We start from the raw sequence: 26,131 nt of genomic DNA on the forward strand, positions 1-26,131 counted from the left end.
TTCCAGACCAGTCCAGCAGGGGGTTGGGTTAGGAGGCGTTTCCACCTCCTTCTTAGATCTGCCTTCTTCTCAATCTGTATTTTCAGCACCCCGCCTCCAAAACCATATTGCCCCCCAAAATTATATCCCCTGCCTATATTGACTACACATATGTAAGTAAATGAATATAGTCAAACAATAACCAAGTAATGGTGCAGTAATTCTTACGCGGAATCATACATTCAAGATGCCTTTCACAAATAACGTGTTCTAAGACACTATTTTTCTTTTGAGGTAGTCAAGTATCTGATCTCTCGATATTAGCTGATCACTGTTCTGAGTTTTGTCACCAAACAATGTGTTATACTCATGGAAAGTGTTTAGAAGACCACCATCTTTTGGCTAGATCCTATCTATAAGCATCTCAGAGAATGATACATAGAAAGTCACTGAACCATTTAGAAAGCTTTTGTGATATTGTAAAGGAATAAGCAGGTCTAGACCACCTCAGAGACTTGCTACAGATTACAGACATGATTATTATTATGTTGTGGATTCCTCTCATTCCACTTGCCATAGACCACAAGTATAACAAATTTGCCTTGATAGATTTTTCTTAAAGTGCCACAGCTTTGCCCATATGGAACAAACACTAAAAATGGGTGACCCTTTACCTCCATGTTCTCCACAGTGAGCATTTTATGTGACTATAGGTTCAGTCTCTATGCTCACCAGTTTTTTCGTTAGGCAGTTAGACCGGACATTTTTATGTCCTCCAAAGATCTGTGGCATTGGCCAACTATGTTCATATAAATCAATAACATTAATGTGTGGCCTTGTATACTCAAAAGAAGCCCTTACGGTGTGGCTCGTGCATGTTACTGTTTTAGTGTTCTAGAGCGCAAAGTGTAAGAACCTGTGCGTGAACTGGAGGGTCCTATCTGCTGTAGTGACAGGTGGTGGCAGTGTTTGGTGTGTGGTTGAGTGGACTGGTTTTGACGTCATTTTAGGGCCTACTGCAATAAGTGTGTATGCAATAAGTGAGTGTGAAAGCAGAGTACTCCTTTACAGTAACCGCCCTAGGTCATGTGTGCAGAGAAGACACGGGACCTATGAATAGTGTGTGATCTGAGATGTGTCACTGGCTCAGAACTGAGCAGAGCATGCTTAAGGGAGCTGAGTGTGGACAGATGATGATGATGGGGACAGAAGGACCAGGAATTTTGGATTTCAAATGCCCAACTCTTTTGGTCTTCCAGAGATACAGTGGGGAGAACAAGTATTTTATACTGATTTTGCAGGTTTTCCTACTTACAAAACATGTATAAGGCTGTACTTTTATCATAGGTACTCTTCAACTGTGAGAGACGGAACCTAAAACAAAAATCCAGAAAATCACATTGTAGGATTTAAAAAAAAAAAAAAAAAATGTATCTGATCACATACCAACCAGTAAGAATTTCGTCTCTCACAAACCTGTAATTTTTTCTTTAAGAAGCCCTCCTGTCCCCCACTCATTACTGGTGTTAACTGCACCTGTATAAAATACACCTGTCCACAAACTCAAACAGGCTCCAACCTCTCCACAATGGCCAAGACGAGAGAGCTGTGTATGGACATTAAGTATAAAATTGTAGACCTGCACAAGGCTGAGATGGGCTACAGGACAATAGGCAAGCAGCTTTGTGAGAAGGCAACAACTGTTGACGCAATTATTAGAAAATTCAAGAAGTTCAAGATGACAGTCAATCTCCCTCGATCTAGGGCTTCATGCAATATCTCATCTCGTGGGGCATCAATGATCATGAGGAAGGTGAAGGATCAGCCCAGAACTACATGGCAGGATCTAGTCAATGACCTGATGAGAGCTGGGACCACAGTCTACAAGAAAACCATTAGTAACATACTACGCCGTCATGGATTAAAATCCTGCAGCGCACGCAAGGTCCCCCTGCTCAAGCCACTGCATGTCCAGGCCTGTCAGAAGTTTTCCAATGACCATCTGGATGATCCAGAGGAGGAATGGGAGAAGGTCATGTGGTCTGATGAGACAAAAATAGAGCGTTTTGGTCTAAACTCTACTCGCCATGTTTGGAGGAAGAAAAAGGATGAGTAAAATACCAAGGACACCATCCCAATCATAAAGCATGGAGATGGAAACATCATTCTTTGGGGCTGCATTTCTGCATAGGGGACAGGAAGACTGCACCGTATTAAGGGGAGGATGGATGGGGCCATGTATCATGAGATCTTGGCCAACAACCTCCTTCCCTCAGTAAGAGCATTGAAGATGGGTCAGGGCTGGGTCTTCCAGCATGACAACGACCCGAAACACACAGCCAGGGCAACTAAGGAGTGGCTCCGTAAGAAACATCTCAAGGTCCTGGAGTGGCCTAGCCAGTCTCCAGACCTGAACCCAATAGAAAATCTTTGGAGGGATCTGAAAGTCTGTATTGCCCAGCGACAGCCCCGAAACCTGAAGGATCTGGAGAAGGTCTGTATGGAGGAGTGGGCCAAAATCCCTGCTGCTGTATGTGCAATCCTGGTCAAGAACTACAGGAAATGTATGATCTCTGTAATTGCAAACAGAGGTTTCTGTACCAAATATTAAGTTATGCTTTTCTGATGTATCAAATACTTATTTAATGCAATAAAATGCAAATACATTTTTAAAAAATCCTAAAATGCGATTTTCTGGATTTTTGTTTTAGATTCTGTCTCTCACAGTTGAAGAGTACCTATGATACTCTACATGCTTTTTAAGTAGGAAAACCTGCAAAAACGGCAGTGTATGAAATACTTGTTTTTCCCACTGTAATCCACTGCCAAAATTTTCTGGAAGTAGCTTATCCTTCCTCTCACCATATAGAATACACAAACATTTGGCAGTGCTGAACATTCATGTGTATGAAGGGATTTGAAGAGGAAACATCTATTGAAAGGGTATAGACACCTTCTGACGACAACCCAATAAAGCATATGGATGCCTATGTCCCAGAGCACAGTGCCTCTCTGATAGTAAAGCTCCCACTGTTGGTAAATCCCGTGTGACCACACATTACATGAATTGCCATTTACTTGACCATGTAATGTTACAGTATGTTCCTGCCCGTGGTTTCCCCGATGATCACAGCCGAATGCCAGGGGGGAGAGAAGACAGACCTGCAGTGATCAGTCTTTGTCAGACAATCCCTTTAAGCTTTCTTTTAAGAAGCTTTGCTTGTCCCAACGCTCTTCACCATTACCTTTTTTTTTAGCTACAACAAAAAATCAAGGAGAAAAAAAAGAATTAAATAAGAGAAAAGTCTATTGCGGTAATGCATTGTGCTTACTCAGCCTGTCAATGGAGAGACCTTTGCTTTGATGATGGTAGGATGGGCTTACAAGCAGCAAGGATGCTTAGGATCATTTGCAGTGCATACAGTAAAACAAATGGCGTGGGAAATGCATGAATGCCAAAATGCTCATATTTGTTAGGGCATTTTATATATAACTTCTGTGGTGTCTCATTAAACATGGCCTTTAAAGGGAATGGGCCATCAGAGAAGGACTAATTGCTTAATTCAAGTTTTATGCTAAACATATTTTTATAAGAATTTTTGGTTATTTTTTGAATTTTTGTTAATTTAATATCTATATTTTAAAATAATCATCAAACCTTGTAGTTTTCATTATGGCCTTTAAGCCATAATGGGAATACACTGGACTTGGTCTTCTCTAGACTTTGCTCTGTCTCTGACTACAACCTTCTCTTCTACTTCTATTCTGGACATTCTTATACACTTACAAAAATATATGCACCAAAAACACTAATCAACCCATAAACACTTTACAGTCTTCGTTGTCTTTATTCTCTTCTCTCCTCTGCCCAAAGCAGCAGCCAAAATTCAAACCTCCAGACACAGACAGCAGCAACCCTAGCACACACAAAGAACTCACTTTCTTCGGCAGTGCTCTAAGTGTGCAAAACATCTGTGGAGAAAAACCAAGACGTCAATTCTACACTATAAATTCATACTCAAAACCTGTCACTCTGCTCTTCACCTTACCAAATAAACTTATTTCACCTCCCTCATCTACAATCTAATAACCCAAAACAACTCATCAACACATTTAACTCTCTCCTTAGGCCTCAAATGCAGTCGCCAATCAATGACCTCCTATGATTTCCCTAGGCGAAAGCTAATTTTACTGCCCACTTGACCCCTTAATCTCCTAACAACTGGGGTGACACACTATAACTAACACTGGGGGGCATCGGGGGGGGGGGGGGGAGGGGTACTGGCTGCGAGAGGGTGGTTTGGAGGCTGGCTAAGTTTCTTGCGGCCGGCAGAGCAGCGCCCCCCTCAGGAGGGCGCTCTAGGCGGCTGCCTATCTTGCCCTGAATAGTGCAGATTCTATTCATTGCTATACTTCTTCTTTATCACTCTCAGTTTTTGAGCCAGTAACTGAGGATGAAGTCTCCAGGCTCCTCTCTTCCTCCTGTCCCACTACCTGCACTAGTGACCCTATCCCCCCAGTCTCCCTCTCTTCTGCTATCACCAGTCACTTAACTTACATTTTTAACCTCTCCCTCTTCTCCAGTATATTTTCCATATCTTTTAAACATTCTGTTATAAGCCCATTACTGGAAAAAAGAAAACATCTCTGGACCCGTCCTGCAAAGCTAGCTAACAACTTGACTCTTAGAACTCTTCCCAACAGTCTTTTCCCGCCTTATCACTCCTTGACCCCTTAAAGTCTGGTTTCCACTCCCTACACTCCACAGAAAAGGCTCTAACTAACGTAACTAATGATCTCCTGATGGCCAAATCTAATTGTAATTTCTCCATATTGATTCCCCCAGATCTCTCTGCAGATTTTGACACAGTAGATCACCAACACCTCCTCTGTAGACTCTGCTTCATTGGTCTTAAGCACTCTGCTCTCTCCTGGTTTTCTTCCTACCTTTGTGACCGCTCCTTCAGTGTCTCATTTTGTCCAGTCCTGAGTCTTCTCCTCTTTTCTCTCTACGCATTTCCCATTGGACATACTATCATTAGATTTGGTTTCCAGTACCATCTCTATGCTTATGACACACAGCCTATACCTCTTCCAATAATTTTATCACCCCTGCACTCCCACAAAATAACAGTGAATGTCTCTCTGCTGTCTTAATCATCATGTCCTACCTAGATCTAAAACAAAATCTTTCTAAAACTGATCATCTTCTATTTTCTCTATCGATTCATTGTCCTTAATTAAACATTTCCATCTTGGTTTGAGGTTCTACCATAAATCCCAGGCAGCAAGCTTGCTGTCTTGAAGTCATTCTAGACTCAGATCTGACTTTCTATCAGTATATTCAATTCCTTTTACGTTCTGGTCACAGGTACCTCAAAAGTATCTCCAAAATCTGCTTGGTTCTTACTACTAAAAAAGCTAAAACTCTCATCGTTGCTTTGATTCATTCTCGCCTTGACTGTTGTAACTCTTTACTAATAGACCTTCCCTTCTCTAAATTCTCCCCTCTCTAGTCCATCCTAAATGCGGCAGCCAGACTCACCTGACTCACCAGCTGACACCGATGTCTACCCCTATGCCAGTTGCTACACTGGTTACTTATTCAGTCTAGAATAGAGTACAAAATCCTCACTGTCACACACAAAGCTCTCCCCAATGCTGCACCTCCCTACATCTCATCCTTTATCTCTGTCTACCATTCTACATGTGCTCTCAGCTCAGCTTATCATCTAAAACAAACATCTTCTATAATCTGCACCTCTTCCTACCCTCTCCAAGACTTTCCTTGTGCTGCACTAGTTTTCTGGAATGTGATACCCCAAACCCTCAGACTTATATCCAACATATTTAAACCTGCCAAAAAGACACATCTCTTCTTGCAGACGTTTCCCTATATACAAAAATAGAGAAAAAGAAACACAGTTTGTATTTTGATCTACTTGCTTCCCAGCATAAATTCAAACACTAACAGGTTGTTAGTAAACATTTTGATCAAAAAGTATAAGCCCACTCGCCACATCAAGGCCACCTATTTAGAGGGGGTCCCTAACCCAACATTGGCGCAGCGTCGGGCGGCAGCCACCACCACCGCAACACCATGCCCACAGGGGGAGCGACCCAGTGACCAGGCAGCCCCACTGCTGTCCGACCAAGCCCCTGGCTCCGGGCCACACCACCCCCAGACAAAGCATCACAGTAACAATGACCGGCGCAGTGCAACCACACCAATGTAAATACCTACCAAGTGCTCCTTGCTTCTCTGGTAGGAAGCACATGGTAAGTTTTCACACTGATGTGGTTCTCTGTGGCGGCCATTGTTTCTGTGATGCTTTGTCTGTGGGGTGGTGCGGCCCAAAGCCACTGGGTCGTTCTCCCTGTGGGCACTGTGTATCGGAGGCAGTGGTCGCCACCCGGGGCTACGCCAGTGTTAGGTTAGGGACCCACTCTGACTAGGTGGCTTTGATGTGGCGAATGGGCTTTTACTTTTTGATCAAAATGTATACAAACAACCTGTTAGTTTTTTAAATTATGCTGAGAAGCAAGTAGATCAAAATACAAATGATTGATGTGAGGCTATGTTTCTCTATTTGTGTTGTTTCCCTATATACCTTTCCCATTTCCTAATTGGTCTCCATACTTTCACTTTGCTTCTTTTTCAGACCTCTGGGTCTTGGAGATATCGTAAGTGCCATATTTAGCAGTCTCAGCCAGTTCCTGTTCTGTAGGTAAAATTTCCTCACAGTCTCCTTAATATCATCATAGGCAGAGTTGAAGTGAAAGATAACACCAGTATGTAGATATAAAAAAAATATTTGTGGGGCAAAATTGGAAAACAAACACCATTTTGCAAATCTTAGGGGCTTCCAATTCTATGCAGAGCACTTTTCGGTAAAAATGACACCATATATTTATTCTCTAGGTCCATACGGTTACAATGATACCCAATTTATATAGGTTTTCTTTATTTTACAACTTAAAAAAAATTATAACTACATGCACCAAAATTAGTATGTTTAAAATTGTCCTCTTTTGACCTCTATAATTTTTTTTTTCCGTATATGGGGTGGTATGAGGGCTCATTTTTTGCACCATGATAAGTTTTTAATGGTACCATGATTGTTTTGATCGGATTTTTTGATACATTTCTATACATTTTTTTAGGGTAAACAAAGTGACCAAAAATACACAATTGATAGTGCCGTTTAATTAACCTAATACTTTTATAGTTCAGACATTAATGCACGCGGCGATACCACATGTTTATTTTTATTATGTTTATATATTTTTTATATGGAATTTGGGAAAAGGGGGGTGATTTAAACTTTTAATAAGGAAGGGGTTAATGTGTGTGTTTTTAAACTTTTTTAAACTTTTTTTTTATACTTTTAGTCCCCTTAGGGGACTTTTAGGAGGAATCATTTGATTTCTCAGACAGATCAATGTGGTTCCATAGAACCACATTGATCTGTGTGCTATGCACTTGATTGATAAAGCCTGGCCCTGCCAGGCTTTATCATTCACAGAGCAGCAGCCAACACAGGAACAGAGGTAAGCCCTCTGGCTACCTCAGAAGTGGATCGCCCCCCGCGATCTTGCTGCGGAGGGGCGATCCACCCCACTGGACCACCAAGGAGTAGTTAAATGTACCTTTAGATGCCGCTTTCAGCTTTGACAGCTGCGATCTAAAGGGTTAATAGCCAGACACGTCGATAGCCGCATGTCGGCTATCAACACCGGCCCTCACCTACAAGAATCAGCTGAGGGCTGGCCAGTATGAGGCGGGCTCGAGTCGGGAGCCTGTACCATACCCCGTTAATGACACAAGGTCATGTATACACGTCCTTGGTCGTTAACCAATTAAGGGGTTCAACATGCTCTGACCTTGTTGTTTTTTTTTTTTTTTTGCATTTATAGACTTTAAAAAAAAGTTTTGCTGCTTTTATCAAATTTTTACAGATTTTAGTAAGCTAAAGGCTAAAGCTGACCCCTCTGAAATTTATTTAAAATGCTATTTTCTTGTTGGTTATTGCCCTATTAACATAATTTGTCAGTCATGCGGGATTTAATTTTGATCGTTTATACTTGTTCCCCAATATGAATACATTTAGCAGTATAGTATTCAGTGTTGAATTAAAGATCTCTCATTTATCATCTGTATCAGAATTTGACAACCTCTCCTCCTAATCTATGTTCTGAAGTGCAGACCTTATCCCAGGGAAATTTGCCTTTTTAAAAGTAAAATGTTTTTGCCCTCCCCACATAATATAAGATCAGGCATGTTGGATTAGTCCGTCAATGTCCTATAACTGATTATTTTCCTCATGAGAGAAATTTCTTCATTTAACCTCAATTATCTCACATGATAAAATGATATGTGATGATGATGATGATGATTATGGGCCTAAACTCAAATGACTTGTCACTGTCCCTATGTGTATCATGGGCTGTGGGTGCATTTAGTGTGTTTTTTGTGGTGTGTTTAAATTTCACTGCTCAATGCAGCTATGTAAGTAACCACAATGCACTTGTGTCCCACTTTTGCAGCCCACAATTTATTTCTAGTGCGGTTTTGTAAGTGTATCAGCTGTTAACCCTTCTCCAAAGATATTGCAGTTCTGTAGTGTTCCTTGGTACAAGGTGGAGAATAAATGGATGATTGGAACTGCATAGAGGGTGTAGTAGTGGTTTGAATGATAAGTATGTTGTAGGAAAACATAATCGCCACAGACCCCACATTTACATTGCTGTCTAAGGGAATAAGATTTGACCTGTCACTTTAAAAAAAAGTAAAGTTGTCTAGTATTTTCTGTATACTTTGATATACCAGAATATAGAAGATTAAAAAAAAAAAAAAAAAGCATCTAAACATGTAAAAAAAGTGATCAGGAAATAGTGCAATAAGTAATACCCTATGATTCGGGTAATATAAGTGCTATAAGATTTGACCGCATGCTCTTTGTTTATAGCTCTATGGGTTTCATTGAACCAAAAGATGTGGCACTTTTGGCTGACAGGTCCTTGTTGTCAACAGGAAAACATTGGAAACTTAATCTCAAATCTCCTTTAAAGGGGTTATCCCCCATAAGATGATTTTAATACGTACCTGGAAGACAGTAATGGACATGCTTAGGAAGGATCTGCACTTGTCTTGGGGCTAAATGGCTATGTTGTAAGATTACCATAACACTGTGGCTAGCTTTTGTGAACTGGTATTTCCTGTTTCAGTTTTTTTTTTTTTTTTACTACAAATCCCATAATTCCATTTTCCTCCCTCCCAAACATCAGCCACCCCACCGATTGAAACATAAATGAGCTGCATCCATTCAAAAGACCTGTGGTTTTCAATCAGGGTACCTACAGCTGTTGTATTAGTTGCAGATTGATCTCTCTCCCACCAAGGGATCGCTCCACCCATTGAAGCAGACAGGCTCCCTGTCATCAGCTGACTAGTGAAGTCAGGTCTCGGCCGCATTGCAACCTGGGAAAAATCTGAGACAACAGTCATTTTGTATGCTGTTAAAAATAAATATTGGGGTTAAAATCACAGAAGAATTGTGAGAAAACCGTCATACACAGGAACAGACACTATATTATGAACTACACTAACTTTACATCCCCTGTAGCATAGTCATATAAATAAAAATCCTGGAATACCCCTTTAATGTTGTAACATGCTTACCTTAGATATCCTTATGTTATTAGTGTGTTGGCGATGCAAAGGACTTAGAAACTTTGGTAAATGAAATGCGTACCAGTGGGCATTATGGGCTTACATTTTTAGTATATGGCTTATGTCTTTAACACATTTTAACACATTTAAATCACTGTTGTCAAGACAAAAATCTTTTGCAGGATTTCCTTATAAAACAATACCTTTATTCCAGCTCCTTCCATGGGGCAAATGTATGTAAAAAAAAAGCACCATTTATGGCTAATATTGCAATATTGGTTAAACATAAGATTTTAACTTAAAGGGGTACTCTGGCGCTTAGACATCTTATCCTCTATCCAAAGGATAGGGGATAAGATGCTTGATCGCGGGGATCCCACCGCTGGGGACCCCCGTGATCTTGCATGCAGCACCCCAGTTAAAATCAGTCCCTGGAGCATGTTCGCTCCGGGTCTGATTACCGGCGACAACAGAGTGACCCTCGTGTCAGATTTCCTTACCGAATGGCTGAACTGTGTAACAAGACAATTGTAAGAACAAATATATGAAAACACATATCAATGTAATACATACAAAAAGAAGTTTGCGGCACTAGGCAATCTCTTGCAATTAAAACTTCTTTATTCAGGCATAGCTGGACAACATGGGAGGTGGAAAGAAACGCTGACAAGCACTAGTTTCGCGTCATGTCAAAGCATATGTCACATATGCAGGGAACGCCAGCACGTCAGGACATACAGATGGACCGCAAACGTCATCAGGGGGCTGACTTGTGAATAAATACAAGAAATAGCCTTCTCATACCACCTGCCTCCTCGAGCCGCAAAAGATTGTGAGACGAACGTCATCAGAACCTGAATGGAAATGCTTGACCTGGGGGGACCATATAATTAGGAAAAAAAGACGACAGAGCGCTGTAGCAAGTAAATGTAAAACTAGCATAATTCTTCATAATAGGCAGGATAGTTAAAAGTTAGTTAAGCCCAGAATACCCCTTTAAGGCTCCCCATATGCTGCAGCTCATTCTGGCCCCCTATATGCTCATTCAGGCCCCCCATATCGAGACAGTGACAGACAGTCCCATCAGACCTCAGATCAGACTAATAATGAATAAATAAATAAAACTTACCTCCTGGGGGTGTCGGGGTGTCCCGAAGTGAGCGCCTTCTCTGCTGGACTCCAACAGCCTACGCTGACAGTCCCGTGACCTGACTGTGTACAGCATCAGGTCATAGTGCGCGCTGTACGCAGTCAGTCTGGAGAAGACCAGGGAGGAGGGGGAGGCCGGAGAGGGAATTAGCACTTCTCAGAGCTGTGGTTAGTTCCTTTTGGGCCCTAGGCAAGCCCAGAAAATTGTGGGGAAAAGTAGGGGAAGGTAGGTAGGTAGCTGTTCTGTGGAAATTCTAAGTTTTCCACTTTTTGCTGTTTAAATATCTATATGGTGGCACTGGCAGGTGGTAGAAAAAAAATAGAGGCCTAGCACCTCATGCAACATTCAGCAGCAGCACATGCAGTCAGACAGTTACACCACTATACAAGGGACAGATAATACTGCAACACTATGACCACTACCAATACCACCATATAATGACGGAATAATATTACCATACTGATACAGAATAAAATTACTATACAGAGACATCATCACCATTATACAAGGGATAAATAATTTCACCACACCATGACCACTATCATTACCACAAGAGGGGCTGATGCACTGTAAGGGTGCATTTACACCACATTTTGTACATACGGGTGCCGGATCCGGCGGGGGGAGAGGCAAACTGGGCGCTCCCCTACCGGCATCCGTATGAACAAAACGTGGTGTGAATGCACCCTAAACTATAAACACTGTTTACCAACCAGGGTGATAAAAAAGCACATTTTATCTTGTATCTTTGACGGAACCAGTGATGGAGGCGCTTGATACAAGTGTGAACCCAGCCTTGCAATTATAGTACCATGGATGTTCAAAAAACAATTACATGCTTTCTCAAAGTCTCAAAGACACACACATCCATGTGTATGTATGTATATATATATATATATATATATATATATATATACACATACACACACCTGTACACAAGATACACACACACCTATACACAAGATACACACACACACCTATACACAAGATACACACACCTATACACAAGACACACCCATTTACACAAATATACATACACTAGCTATACAGTGGGGATCAAAAGTTTGGGCACCCCAGGTAAAAATTTGTATTAATGTGCATAAAGAATCCATGGAAAGATGGAAAAATCTCCAAAAGGCATCAAATTACAGATTAGACATTCTTATAATATGTCAACAAAAGTTAGATTTTATTTCCATCATTTACACTTTCAAAATAACAGAAAACAAAAAAATGGTGTCTGCAAAAGTTTGGGCACCCTGCAGAATTTATAGCATGCACTGCCCCCTTTGCAAAGCTGAGACCTGCCAGTGTCATGGATTGTTCTCAATCATCATCTGGGAAGACCAGGTGATGTCAATCTTAAAGGTTTTAAATGCCCAGACTAATCTGGCTTTGCCCCAACAATCAGCACCATGGGTTCTTCTAAGCAGTTGTCTAGAAATCTGAAACTGAAAATAGTTGACGCTCACAAAGCTGGAGAAGGCTACAAGAAGATAGCAAAAGTTTTCAGATGTCAATATCCTCTGTTCGGAATGTATTTATGAAATGGCAGTCATCAGGAACAGTGAAAGTTAAAGCAAGATCTGGAAGACCAAGAAAAATAGACAGAACAGCTTGCAGGATTGTGAGAAAAACAATTCAAATCCCATGCTTGACTGCACAATCCCTCCAGAAAGATCTGACAGACACTGAAGTTGTGGTACACTATTCCACTATAAAGAGATACTTGTACAAATATGGTCTTCATGGAAGAGTCATCAGAAGAAAACCTCTTCTACGTCCTAACCACAAAAATCAGTGTTTGAACTTTGCAAATGAACATAAAGACAAGCCTGATGCATTTTGGAAACAAGTTCTGTGGACCGATGAGGTTAAAATTTTACTTTTTGGCCAGAATGTACGTTTGGAGAAGAAGGGGAACAGAATTTAATCAAAAGAACCTCTGTCCAACTGTTAAGCATGGGGTTGGATCAATCATGATTTGGGAATGTATTGCAGCCAGTGGCACAGGGAACATCTCACGTGTAAAAGGAAAAATGGATTCAATAAAATTTCAGCAAATTTTGGATGCTAACTTGATGCCATCTGTGAAAAAGCTGAAGTTAAAGAGAGGAGGGCTTCTTCAAATTGATAATGATCCTAAACACACCTCGAAATCCACGGAGGATTACATCAAGAGGCGTAAACTGAAGGTTTTGCCATGGCCTTCACAATCTCCTGACCTCAACATAATTGAAAATCTATGGATAGACCTTAAAAGAGCAGTGCATGACAGACCGCCCAGAAATCTCAAAGAACTGGAAGACTTTTGTAAGGAAGAATGGGCAAAGATACCTCAAACAAGAATTGAAAGACTCTTGGATGGCTATAAAAAGCGTTTACAAGCTGTGATACTTGCCAAAAGGGGCAGTACAAGATGTTAACTCTGCAGGGTGCCCAAACTTTTGCAGACACCATTGTTACGCCTAGCGCTCCGGGTCCCCGCTCCTCCCCGGAGCGCTCACGGCGTCTTTCTCCCTGCAGCGCCCCGGTCAGTCCCGCTGACCGGGAGCGCTGCACTGTCTTGGCCGTTGGGGATGCGATTCGCACAGCGGGACGCGCCCGCTCGCGAATCGCATCCCAGGTCACTTACCCGTCCCGGTCCCCTGCTGTCATGTGCTGGCGCGCGCGGCTCCGCTCTCTAGGGCGCGCGCGCGCCAGCTCTCTGAGACTTAAAGGGCCAGTGCACCAATGATTGGTGCCTGGCCCAATTAGCTTAATTGGCTTCCACCTGCTCCCTGCCTTTATCTGACCTCCTCCCATGCACTCCCTGGCCGGATCTTGTTGCCTTGTGCCAGTGAAAGCGTTTAGTGTGTCCAAAGCCTGTGTACCTGAACTTCTGCTACCCATCCTGACTACGAACCTTGCCGCCTGCCCCCGACCTTCTGCTACGTCTGACCTTGCCTCTGCCTAGTCCTTCTGTCCCACGCCTTCTCAGCAGTCAGCGAGGTAGAGCCGTTGCTAGTGGATACGACCTGGTTGCTACTGCCGCAGCAAGACCATCCCGCTTTGCGGCGGGCTCTGGTGAAAACCAGTAGCCTCTTAGAACCGGTCCACTAGCACGGTCCACGCCAATCCCTCGCTGACACAGAGGATCCACTACCTGGAAGCCGAATCGTGACAGTAGATCCGGCCATGGATCCCGCTGAGGTGCCGCTGCCAAGTCTCGCTGATCTTCCCACGGTGGTCGCTCAGCAATCGCAGCAGATTGCCCAACAAGGACAGCAGCTGTCGCAGTTGACCGCCATGTTACAGCAACTTCTGCCTCTGCTACAGCAGCAACCATCTCCTCCGCCAGCTCCTGCACCTCCTCCGCAGCGAGTGGCCGCTCCTAACCTACGCTTGTCCCTGCCGGACAAATTTGATGGGGACTCTAAACTCTGCCGTGGATTTTTGTCTCAGTGTTCCCTGCATATGGAGATGTTGTCGGACTTGTTTCCTACAGAACGGTCTAAGGTGGCGTTCGTAGTAAGCCTTCTTTCAGGAAAGGCCTTGTCTTGGGCCACACCGCTCTGGGACCGCAATGATCCTGCCACAGCCACAGTCCAGTCCTTCTTCGCTGAAGTCCGAAGTGTCTTCGAGGAACCTGCCCGAGCCTCTTCTGCTGAGACTGCCTTGCTGAACCTGGTCCAGGGTAATTCTTCCGTTGGCGAGTACGCCATCCAATTTCGTACTCTTGCCTCCGAGTTATCATGGAATAACGAGGCCCTCTGCGCGACCTTTAAAAAAGGCCTATCCAGTCGCATCAAGGATGTGCTGGCCGCACGAGAGATTCCTGCCAACCTCCAAGAACTCATCCATTTGGCTACCCGCATTGACATGCGTTTTTCTGAGCGACACCAAGAGCACCGCCAGGAAAAAGACTTAGATCTCTGGGCACCTCTCCCACAGCATCCTTTGCAGTCTTCGCCTGGGCCTCCCGCCGAGGAGGCCATGCAAGTGGATCGGTCTCGCCTGACCCAGGAAGAGAGGAATCGCCGTAGAGAAGAAAATCTCTGTCTGTACTGTGCCAGTACTGAGCATTTCTTGGTGGATTGCCCTATCCGTCCTCCACGCCTGGGAAACGCACGCACGCACCCAGCTCACGTGGGTGTTGCATCTTTTGGTTCTAAGTCTTCTTCTCCACGTCTCACGGTGCCCGTGCGGATTTCTTCTACAGCCAACTCCTCCCTCTCAGCCGTGGCCTGCTTGGACTCCGGTGCCTCTGGAAATTTTATTCTGGAGTCCTTTGTTAATAAATTCAGCATCCCGGTGACCCGTCTCGTCAAACCGCTCTATATTTCCGCGGTCAACGGAGCCAGATTGGACTGCACCGTGCGTTACCGCACAGAACCCCTCCTGATGTCTATCGGACCCCACCACGAAAGGATTGAGTTCTTCATTCTCCCCAACTGTACCTCTGAGGTCCTCCTCGGTCTGCCTTGGCTCCGGCTTCATTCCCCCACCATTGATTGGACCACCGGGGAGATCAGGAACTGGGACTCTGCCTGCCACAGGAAGTGCCTCTCCCCCCCTCCCAGTCCCGTCAGGCAAGCCTCTGTGCCTCCCCATGGCCCCCGTCCTGGTGTCACACTGCCCCGTGCCAGGCCTCGCCCTCTGCCCTCCCTCCCCATTCCCACTCCTGCTGTACTGCCTGCCGTTGAGGAAACCCTCCATTCTTTCCCGGTGTCCTCATCCCAGGGGAGGCAGTTACCGGACAAAGAGAAGGGGAGACCTAAGGGGGGGGGTACTGTTACGCCTAGCGCTCCGGGTCCCCGCTCCTCCCCGGAGCGCTCACGGCGTCTTTCTCCCTGCAGCGCCCCGGTCAGTCCCGCTGACCGGGAGCGCTGCACTGTCTTGGCCGTTGGGGATGCGATTCGCACAGCGGGACGCGCCCGCTCGCGAATCGCATCCCAGGTCACTTACCCGTCCCGGTCCCCTGCTGTCATGTGCTGGCGCGCGCGGCTCCGCTCTCTAGGGCGCGCGCGCGCCAGCTCTCTGAGACTTAAAGGGCCAGTGCACCAATGATTGGTGCCTGGCCCAATTAGCTTAATTGGCTTCCACCTGCTCCCTGCCTTTATCTGACCTCCTCCCATGCACTCCCTGGCCGGATCTTGTTGCCTTGTGCCAGTGAAAGCGTTTAGTGTGTCCAAAGCCTGTGTACCTGAACTTCTGCTACCCATCCTGACTACGAACCTTGCCGCCTGCCCCCGACCTTCTGCTACGTCTGACCTTGCCTCTGCCTAGTCCTTCTGTCCCACGCCTTCTCAGCAGTCAGCGAGGTAGAGCCGTTGCTAGTGGATACGACCTGGTTGCTACTGCCGCAGCAAGACCATCCCGCTTTGCGGCGGGCTCTGGTGAAAACCAGTAGCCTCTTAGAACCGGTCCACTAGCACGGTCCACGCCAATCCCTCGCTGACACAGAGGATCCACTACCTGGAAGCCGAATCGTGACAACCATTTTTTTGTTTTCTGTTATTTTGAAAGTGTAAATGATGGAAATAAAATCTAACTTTTGTTGACATATTATAAGAATGTCTAATCTGTAATTTGATGCCTTTTGGAGATTTTTCCATCTTTCCTTGGCTTCCATTACTCTGCATATACCTATGGGGAACAGGGGGAGGGGGGGTTACTCTGAATATATCTATGGGGAAGATGGGGGGGTGTTACTCTGCATATACCTATGGGGAAGAGGGGGGGTTACTCTGCATATACCTAGGGGGAAGAGGGGGGGTTACTCTGCATATACCTATGGGGAAGAGGGGGGGTTACTCTGCATATACCTATGGAGAAGGGGGGTGTAACACTGCATATACCTATGGGAAAGAGGGGGGGATGTAACTGCATATCCCTATGGGAAAGAGGGGAGGGGGGTAACTGCATATACCTATGGGAAAGAGGGGGGGGTAACTGCATATACCTATGGGAAAGTGGGTGATGTAACTGCATATATCTATGGGAAAGAGGGGGGTGCAACTACATATACCTATGGGAAAGAGGGGTGAGGGGGGTTACTCTGCATATACCTATGGGGAAGGGGGGGTTACTCTGCATATACCTATGGGAAGAGGGGGATTTACTCTGCATATACCTATGGGGAAGGGGGGTGTAACACTGCATATGCCTATGGAGAAGTGAGGGATGTAACTCTGCATATACCTATGGGAAAGAGGGGGGATGTAACTGCATATACCTATGGGAAAGAGGGGGAGGGTAACTGCATATATCTATGGGAAAGAGGGGGGGGGGGTAGCTGCATATACCCATGGGAAAGAGGGGGGGGGGTTTACAGTGCATATACCTTTGGGGAAGAGGGAAGGTGTAACTCTGCATTTACCTATGGGGAAGAGGGGGGTGTAACTCTGCATATACCTATAGGAAAGAGGGGGGATGTAACTGCATATACCTATGGGAAAGAGGGGGGGGGTAACTGCATATACCTATGGGAAAGAGGGGGGGTGTAACTGCATATACCTATGGGAAAGAGGGGGGTAACACTGCATATACCTATGGGAAAGAGGGGATGGTGTATCTGCTTATACCTATGGGAAAGAGGGGGGGGGGGGGGCGGTAACCCTGCCTATACCTATGGGGAAAGGGGAGGAAAGGGGGGGTAACTCTGCCTATACCAATGGGGAAGATGGGGGGGTGGTGGTAACTGCCTATACCAATGGGGAAAGGGGGGAACTCTGCCTATACCTATGGGGAAAGGAGGAGGGGGGGTAATTTTGCCTATACGTACGGGGAAAGGGTGGGGGGTGGGGGGACTCTGCTGCCTATACCTAAAGAGAAATGGGGGTTAACTCTGTTCCTATACCTATTGGGAAGGGGGTTTAACTCTGCTGCCTATACCTATGGGGAAGGGTGGGGGGCTAACTCTGCTTCCTATACCTTTGGGGGAGGGTGGTTAACTCTGCTGCCTATACCTACAGGGAAGGGGAGGGGTTAACTCTGCTGCCTATACCAACAGGGAAGGGGGGCTACCTAACTTTATACCTGGATGCCTAACTACTTACCTACATACCCAGCTACCTAACTATGTACATACCTGGCCTTCATACATGGCTGCCTAACTACCTAGCTAGCCCCATACCTACCTAACATGTCACCTACCTACATATCTGGCTTCCTGATCTACCTACCTAGTTACCTATTTACCTGGCTACCTAACTACATGCCCTTTTACTGGGCAGGACACCAAGGAGGGCATTATTACAGTTTGTGGGTCTATAGATGGGAAGATTGTGTAGAGGAGGGGAGAGCATTGGAAAAATGCAGAGTCTGACATGTTTTCCCTGCAGATGTTAAGAGATCCACATAGCGGTCTTATCCGGACGGAGAAGAAAAGGAAAGAGGACACCGCTGATCAGAAAAGATGTAATTGTGAGTCCCAAAATGTAACTGTAATCGCTTATATGGTGCACACAGGATGTGTATTCCATATAAGCGATTACAGTTACATTTTGTGCCAAACAAAGGGTCCGCCCCAGGTGCCAAATGCTCTAGGTATGCCCCTGTGCTGCACATCCTATAATGCCAGGCTGGGCAGCCAGGTAGCCCCCCTCCACTACCCTAGTTGTTTTCCTTTATGATATGACTAATAGTCTTACTCTGAGGACGTCTTCTGCCTTTGTTGTTGTTCCTCCTCCTCCTCACTGCTGCTGCCGCTCAGCACCAGGTTCTTCGGGGCTCCGTCTGTGTGCTGTAGTAAAGTGCAGCCTCTGCGCTCACTAGTATGAAAGGACAGTGGGCCCCTGTGCATCTGAACCAGCTGTACAAGCGATATGTCTGCTCTGATGGTGGGGTATGGCATAAACAAATGATGAAGATAGGATTCAGGAGTTGAAGCAATTGTGTGATGAACAGGAACAAACTTAAAAAACTGGCCATTGCCAGCTATCCTCAAACCTTTCCCTAGATCTATCTTTGAACACTGACCCTGACACCAGACACTACTGATCCAAAATGTCCCTGCAAATAATTGTAATAAAAAACCTTAATCTGCAAAACTGACTCTGATAAAAACAACAGGTGGATCCTAGAACCCGAAAAGCGAACCTGAATAAATAATGAAACTAAAGCAATAGGACAATTGGAATATGGACTACACAAGGATGAACCAGGACACACTGAACAGACTGGGAACAAAACCAGACTAGAATAAGGTACTAAAGGTATACAAGGAATACTGGGTTCAAATGTTCAAAAAAGAGGCTAACTAAACAGAATCTCCTACTTCAAACATGTTCGGAGCAGATCTGCACTAATAGCAAAGCTAATTCTCCAAACACGAACATTAAAAGCCAAGATTTAAAAAATAAAGCACAGGTTATAATGATTCTTTACCTACAAAAATGTATATAATTCAGCTTGGCTACTTTTACACTATAACATACTACTTGCAGACCAGTCTGCACATTCCATGTTACAGGTTACCTTTAACAATTAGTCATTGGTGTTTTTCAAAAACAGCTAAATTCTCCCTATTTTATTTTAAGTATAAAAAATACTATAAAAAAGTCTTTAATATAGACAAGAATAGTGACATATGGAACAAATAGCTTTATTAACCTTTTATGTTATTTAACACTTGGTTGTAAAATTAACCAGTTAAAGGGTACCTCTCATCAAAAAAACTTTTGATATATTATAGATTAATGTATGCAGAATAACTTTACAATTGCATGTTATTAAAAAAAATAGGCTTCTTTCTATTTAATTTTCCACTTTGAAGAAATGACCACTAGGGGTCTCCCTACCAGTCCTGGCAGCAAGCATTTCAGACTCATGCTGGAGTCCTAAACACTACGAGCTGCCAGTCTGCTTTGTTCACAAAGGAGAACACTCAGAGCTGCCAGCCTGCTTTGTTCACAGCCTGTTTGGCTGTGAACAAAGCAGGCTGGTAGCTCTGAGTGTTTAGGACTCCAGCATGAGTCAGAAATGCTTGCTGACAGGACTGATCTGGAAAAATACAATAGAAAGAAGCATATTTTTCATTAACATGCTATTGGAAAGTTATTCAACATTCATTAATCTAAAATATATCAAAAGTTTATTTGATGAGAGGTACCCTTTAAAAACAAAACAGTAAGTAAATGAATCCCATTAGAGTAATATGTAAGAAATTGAAGACTTAATGGCATTGTGAACTGTGTCTAAACTGTACAAAATGTCCTATAGTGTCAGTGTTAAAGGTAGAACATATTTTTTAACATCAGTGTTGAGGGTTAGCCAATGTCATTTTCTACATCTACCACAGTAGTGCACCTAAATTCCTGTAATATCCCCCACTGTAATGACTTCAGGTGGGGCTGCTAAGCATTCTTTGGGCAGACAGAAGGCCTGCTTCCGATGTCTTCTAGAAAGAATAACATAGGAGACAGAAGTTCATACAAAGGAGAGACAGGTCAGGTTCCAAGGGATGAGACAGAGACAAAGGCCCACATTTATCATTGCAGTGCAAGTGAAGCATTTTTTTACACCTTTTTTTGTGTGCTGGTAATGTGTAAGAACACCAAATTTATTAAAAGATAAAAGAGCTTTGATAAATTTTGTGCAGGTCCACATTTTCTGAAATTTCTGTCTACACATACACCAAAAAGCTACACCATGTCTGGGCTGGTGTAGTTTTAGAGACTTTTCAGTGGCTTTGCGCCTTTTTTTGCTACTTTTTACAAAAAGGCGCAATGATAAATCCCTTCCATATCATGTCTATTGCCAAAATCAGTGGATTGCAACTCAAAATCAGTGGATTGCAACTCAAAATCAGCAGAAATGTGTAAACAAAAAGGGGCAAAAAAGGCGCAAAAAACCCTGCTTGCGCCTTTTTTACCCCTTTTTTAGACACAAAAAACAGTCTAAAGACAATGGTAAATGTGGGCCAAAGTCCAGTAAACAGTCAGGGTCAGGAATGCAGAATCCGGAACACGGGATCAGCAGACAGACAGAGACCTTAGCAGAACTGAATAAACAACCCTGCTAAGGCATAAGGGCAACAGGTGGAGCAGGTTTATATAGGGAGTGCCAGGTAGGGATTGTAGGAGGATTTTTTTAGTAAGTGCACACTGTCTCTATAAGATCCAGCCAGTGCTCGTGCATGGACTCTAGAGGACAGAGCAGGAACTGCAGCAGGAGACACTACAGAGCAGCAAGACCAGGAAGCACGGCAGATACATTGCATGTCGGCTGATGCTGGTAAGGACCAGGACACATGGAACACTTGTGGTTGTCTACACTATCCAGTCTGTAGTGCAAGTAAGTCCTTTAAGTGGCAGACTTCATTGGCAGTGGTAGCAGTGTAGCATGCTGGCTGGCCAAGACAGAAGAAAAAAGTATTCTCCCAATAGCAAGCAACATCATGTCCTTCTTGTAGGTGTCCACAAAGTCTCTTATCTCCAGAGCTTATCTAAAATAAGAAGTCCATACTGCAGGGAGAGGTCTTTGCTTAGACGATAAGTAGGATCATGGTGGTTTTTTTTTTAGCTCTCCTGATTGGTAAAAAAAGGTGTACCATAAATGTGTGATTTAGACAGTATATATACTATACAGTACATCTTATGCACCAAGTCATTTTAAAAACCTTAACATAAAAAAATTACTGAGCATCTGATCTATGGAAGTCACATCACCAAAAACATAGAATTGAGCCCTACAATGTGATGACCGGGTCACTAAGTCATCAGGGAGATAGATTAGATATATTCATGCTTATAATTTCCTAAGATACAATATTAAATCTAATAACATTACTACTTACAGGCAGTAACTTTTTTTTTTATAATAAAAAATCACAATGTGGAGGCAGAATAATTATATCCGGACAGCAATACATACAACAATATAATAAATGGTTTAAAGTAAATTTTACTAAGTCAACAATTTTTTTTACTTCACAAAGAATGCTTGGCTAAATGATTCCTGTTTCCTTGCTTTTTGCAGTATATGAAAGATTGTTTTAATAGAAATTAAATTGAATTTTCTATTTTATTAATGATCATATAAAATGTATTGGGCAGGATGAATGTTAAATCCATCGTTGTAATGGCAACAAAACACCCCAGCTCTGTCCTTAAAAGAGTTATGAGGTGCAGGACACCTTATCCAAAGGAATCCCGGGGGAGAAGTCCCAGAGGTCCCCCCCCCCCCCCCCATGATCTCTTGCATAGTACCCCGCTCTCCTAGTGCATACTGCTCTGTGCTAGTAGACTGTCATCACCTGTGAAAAGCTGGGGAAAACAAGCCCCCTCCATGCATCTCAATGGAAGAGGTGGAGATAACCCCAACAGACCTCCCGCGATCAGACACATTGGGGGAGATTTATCAAAACCTGTGCAGAGGAAGAGTGGTGCAGTTACCCATAGCAACCAATCAGATCGCTTCTTTCATTTTCCACAGGCCTCTAAAGAGGCCTGTGGAAAATGAAAGAAGCAATCTGATTGGTTGCTATGGGCAACTGCACCACTCTTTCTCTGCACAGGTATCCTTTGTAAAGGGGTAACATGTCCTACACCCCACAACTCCTTCAAAGTGGGTTTTCTGGTGTCAATTTATTTTTTTTGCAGAGGAGTGACAGCGACCAGGGCTGTCCAGATGGTAGTAGCACTAGAACGGGGAGATCTGTATCAGTTCTTCTTTGTTTTTAAGCTTCCCTGTGACAAAAAACAACCTTTTTAAATGTTTTCTCAGGGTTAAATACATATACATATATATATATATATATATATACATATATATATATATATATATATATATATATGACTTTCTAAGGTGTAAAAACAGAAAACAATCAATACTGGCCTACTCCAGACCCGTGCCCCACCTCAGGCAGTGATTGTCTGAGCAAACAGTTCTTGTGAGGACAATCATTTTATGGTTTTGATGAACATTTCTTGGTAAAATGAAAGGTGTCATTACAATGTACAATTGGTCCAATTGTACATTGTAATGACACCTTTCATTTTACCAAGAAATGTTCATCAAAACCATACATTTATTTTTGGCATGACATTGAAAAAAATCCTGCAATGCACTTACATTTTATTTTTAATCTGTAGGTCAGACTGTTTTTTTTTTTGTTTTTGTTTTATTGTTTTTTTTTTTCATTGAGGGAGGAGCTACTTTAAATATTTTGAAAAGCATGCTGTAGAAAAATGTGGTCATAATGGGGAAGGTTCCTCCTCAGGATGACTTCATCAGCTTGCTAGACTCTTCTATCTTTTTACATTCTCCTCAGTCCCTAGAACAGGGTCCCATCTTGTTCTACATAACATGGTTCACTTATATTCTTTCAAGCCATGACTCCTTCAGCAAGATTTAGTAGCAGACTGTACTGCACCCTATGGCATGGGCTGGGCTCTATTGACATGAAGCATGACATCTGATGTACACAAAAGTTGACAACTTTCCTCCTTTGGCTCCTTTTACTCGAGTAATTACTCCTGAATTCTCCGCTACAAATTAATGCCCATCTCCTCTGCCCATTGACTTTAATGTTTTTTCCACTGTCCTGTTCACACTGCGGAAATTCTGCTAGCAGAATTACAACGCTGAATTCCGTTCCGCTTGAAGAATGAGCATGTTCATTCTTCGAGCGGAATCCGCTAGCAGAGATCAATAGAAGTCAATGGTAAAAAAAAGATTCCGCACGACATTGTTTTTGCACGGAATTTGCGTGCAATTTGCACAGAATTTGCGCACAATTTGCATGCAGAAATGGCTGAAAAACCCTTCACTTCTTTCTCCCCCATTTCCGCGTGCAATTCCGCGCAAATTCCGCGCAAATTTTGCGTTAGAAAATGTTTTTCCGCCCGTAAATTTTTCTGCGAGAATTACTCTTGATTTACTCAGTGTGAACATAACCTTTGGCTCCCTTCTTTCCTCCAGTGAGTGGCACATTGCTCCCCTGCCCTGTATTCAATCAGCAGATTCTCCAGCATTGTGAGAAAAGATCCACATATGGCAGCTACCCATATTTCTCTGGCTTCATCCTGTCCTCACATGACCACTGGAGTCAATCAGCGGCCTGCTCAAAAAGCTAGACACCAGTCAGAATGAGAGGCAGTCTATATAAAGAGGGTAACTGTACATATTTTAGGCTATGATGGCATTGCAAATCAGTCACAGAAAAACATGGTCTTTATGGGGTGTTCTCTCCAAGTAAGGGGGTTCTCCCCAAATAGATTGTCTTCTGGGGAGGCTTAAATGGGCACTCTCATTAAAACAAATTTTTGCTATTGCACTCCTTATGGTAAATAAAAAATATTTCTAATATACTTTGTTTAAAAAAAATGAAGTTTTCTATGTTTTATTTGTGCTTAAAAAAGCTCAAGAGCACATTTTCCCCCATCTCATACACAGACTTTCAAGTGAAGCCCAAACACAGGAAGTGCAGCCTGGAGTGCTGAGGGGGGTGTGTCCAACCAACAGCATATGGCAGTTAAGTGTGAGAGGAGCTATGATTGGATGCGGCTGGACACACCACCCTCAGCACTCTAGGCTGCATTTCCTGTGTTTGGACTTCGGTCCAAAATCTATGTATGAGATGGGGGAAAATGTGCTCTTGAGCTTTTTTAAGCACAAATAAAACATAGAAAACTTCATTTTTTTAAAACAAAGTATATTAGAAATATATTTTATTTACCAAAAGGAGTGCAATAGCAAAAATGTGTTTTAATGAGAGTGCACATTTAACTGTATTAACTTTTATATATATATATAGATAACACAATATACACACATATTTATCACTATTTAAATCTGATGAAATACTTTACTTATTTAGTGATGATTTTGAATCACATTTTTTTCTATACCAATATCCATAGTTCCTTTCAAAATACTACTGGTTTCCTTCGGAAACAAACTATGATTTCCCATCTCCCCAGTTACATATGTGTACACATTCGGCTCTTAGTCTGATCTCCCACAATGCACTACACTATAAGAATAAGAAAGCGGACATTCTCTGTAAGTATGTAAGAAGTTATATAGGGTGAAATTAGTACAATATATTTAAAGCAAATAGAGAATCATTTTTTAGGCTAGAATTATTCTATATAAAAAGTAAGTACATTTGTAAGTACATTGCATTACTAACTTAATCTGAGTTGCAGCTAGAGATGAGCGAACTTACAGTAAATTCGATTTGTCACGAACTTCTCGGCTCGGCAGTTGATGACTTTTCCTGCATAAATTAGTTCAGCTTTCCGGTGCTCCGGTGGGCTGGAAAAGGTGGATACAGTCCTAGTAAAGAGTCTCCTATGACTGTATCCACCTTTTCCAGCCCACCGGAGCACCTGAAGGCTGAACTAATTTACGCAGGAAAAGACATCAACTGCCGAGCCGAGAAGTTCGTGACGAATCGAATTTACTGTAAGTTCGCTCATCTGTTGCAGCCTTTGCTAAATTACATTCACAATTCTATAGGCTTCAGAGCTGAAATCTCCAATTCTTCCTTGCCTGACTCAGAGACATCCTACGAAATGTAGTGTTTACACCATGTACTGGAATCTGAGTTAGGACAACCTACTTTCCAGTTTCTATATAGTAGTTCTGCTAGTGACGAGTTTATATAGACTACAAAGGATGTTAAAAGACGAGCATATCCTTCAACTTTAAAGTAATTACATTATCACTCAACATTATACGTAGATGTATTTTCACATGCACTTTCAAAGTTTCCCCTACGTAGACTCTCCTCCTATGAGCTGAAGCCAAAAGCCACTCTCAGTATGTCTCTCAGCATTGGATGAATAAAGTTTTAAAGAGGTACTCTCTGCCCCAGGGTTCGGAACATTTTGTTCCAAACTCTTGGAGCAGCTGGTGGGGGTCCTGCTGTCACGGCCACACCCTTCGTGACATCACACCACACCCCCTCAATGTAAGTCTAGTGGAGGGGGAGTGGTGGCCGCCTCATAGACTTGCATTAAGGGGGTGTGGTGAGACGTCACAAGGGGCATTGCTGTGACGTCACAACCTCCGTAGCCGGCACCCCACGTTCTAAACGAACGCTGGGTGCTGCACAGAGATCGCGGCGGTCCCTGCTGCGGGACGCCCGTGATCATACATCTTATCCCCTATCCTTTGGAGATGTCTAGGGGCGGAGTACCCCCTTAAATGGTAGATTATATAAACTTTCTTTAAAGGGGTACTCTGGTGGAATTTTTTTTTTTAATCAACTGTTGCCAGAAAGTTAAACAGATTTGTAAATTACTTCTATTAAAAAAAATCTTAATCCTTCCAGTACTTATTAGCTGCTGAATACTACAGAAGAAATTAATTTCTTTTTGGAACATAAGTTCGCTCAT

General features: G+C 43.3%; 1 long non-coding RNA gene across 1 annotated transcript in view; it reads right to left on the bottom strand.

The window, feature by feature from the left end:
• Positions 1 to 10,273: 10,273 nt before the first annotated feature.
• Positions 10,274 to 26,131, bottom strand: part of LOC130294050 (uncharacterized) — a 41,967-nt gene continuing 26,109 nt past the window's right edge. Inside the window, exon 3 of the long non-coding RNA XR_008848370.1 lies at positions 10,274 to 10,525. This is a non-coding gene — a long non-coding RNA (uncharacterized LOC130294050). The remainder of the gene's footprint in view (positions 10,526 to 26,131) is intronic.

The sequence above is a fragment of the Hyla sarda genome, chromosome 10 (genome assembly GCF_029499605.1).
Source record: "Hyla sarda isolate aHylSar1 chromosome 10, aHylSar1.hap1, whole genome shotgun sequence".
NCBI classification, from domain to species: Eukaryota; Metazoa; Chordata; class Amphibia; order Anura; family Hylidae; genus Hyla; species Hyla sarda.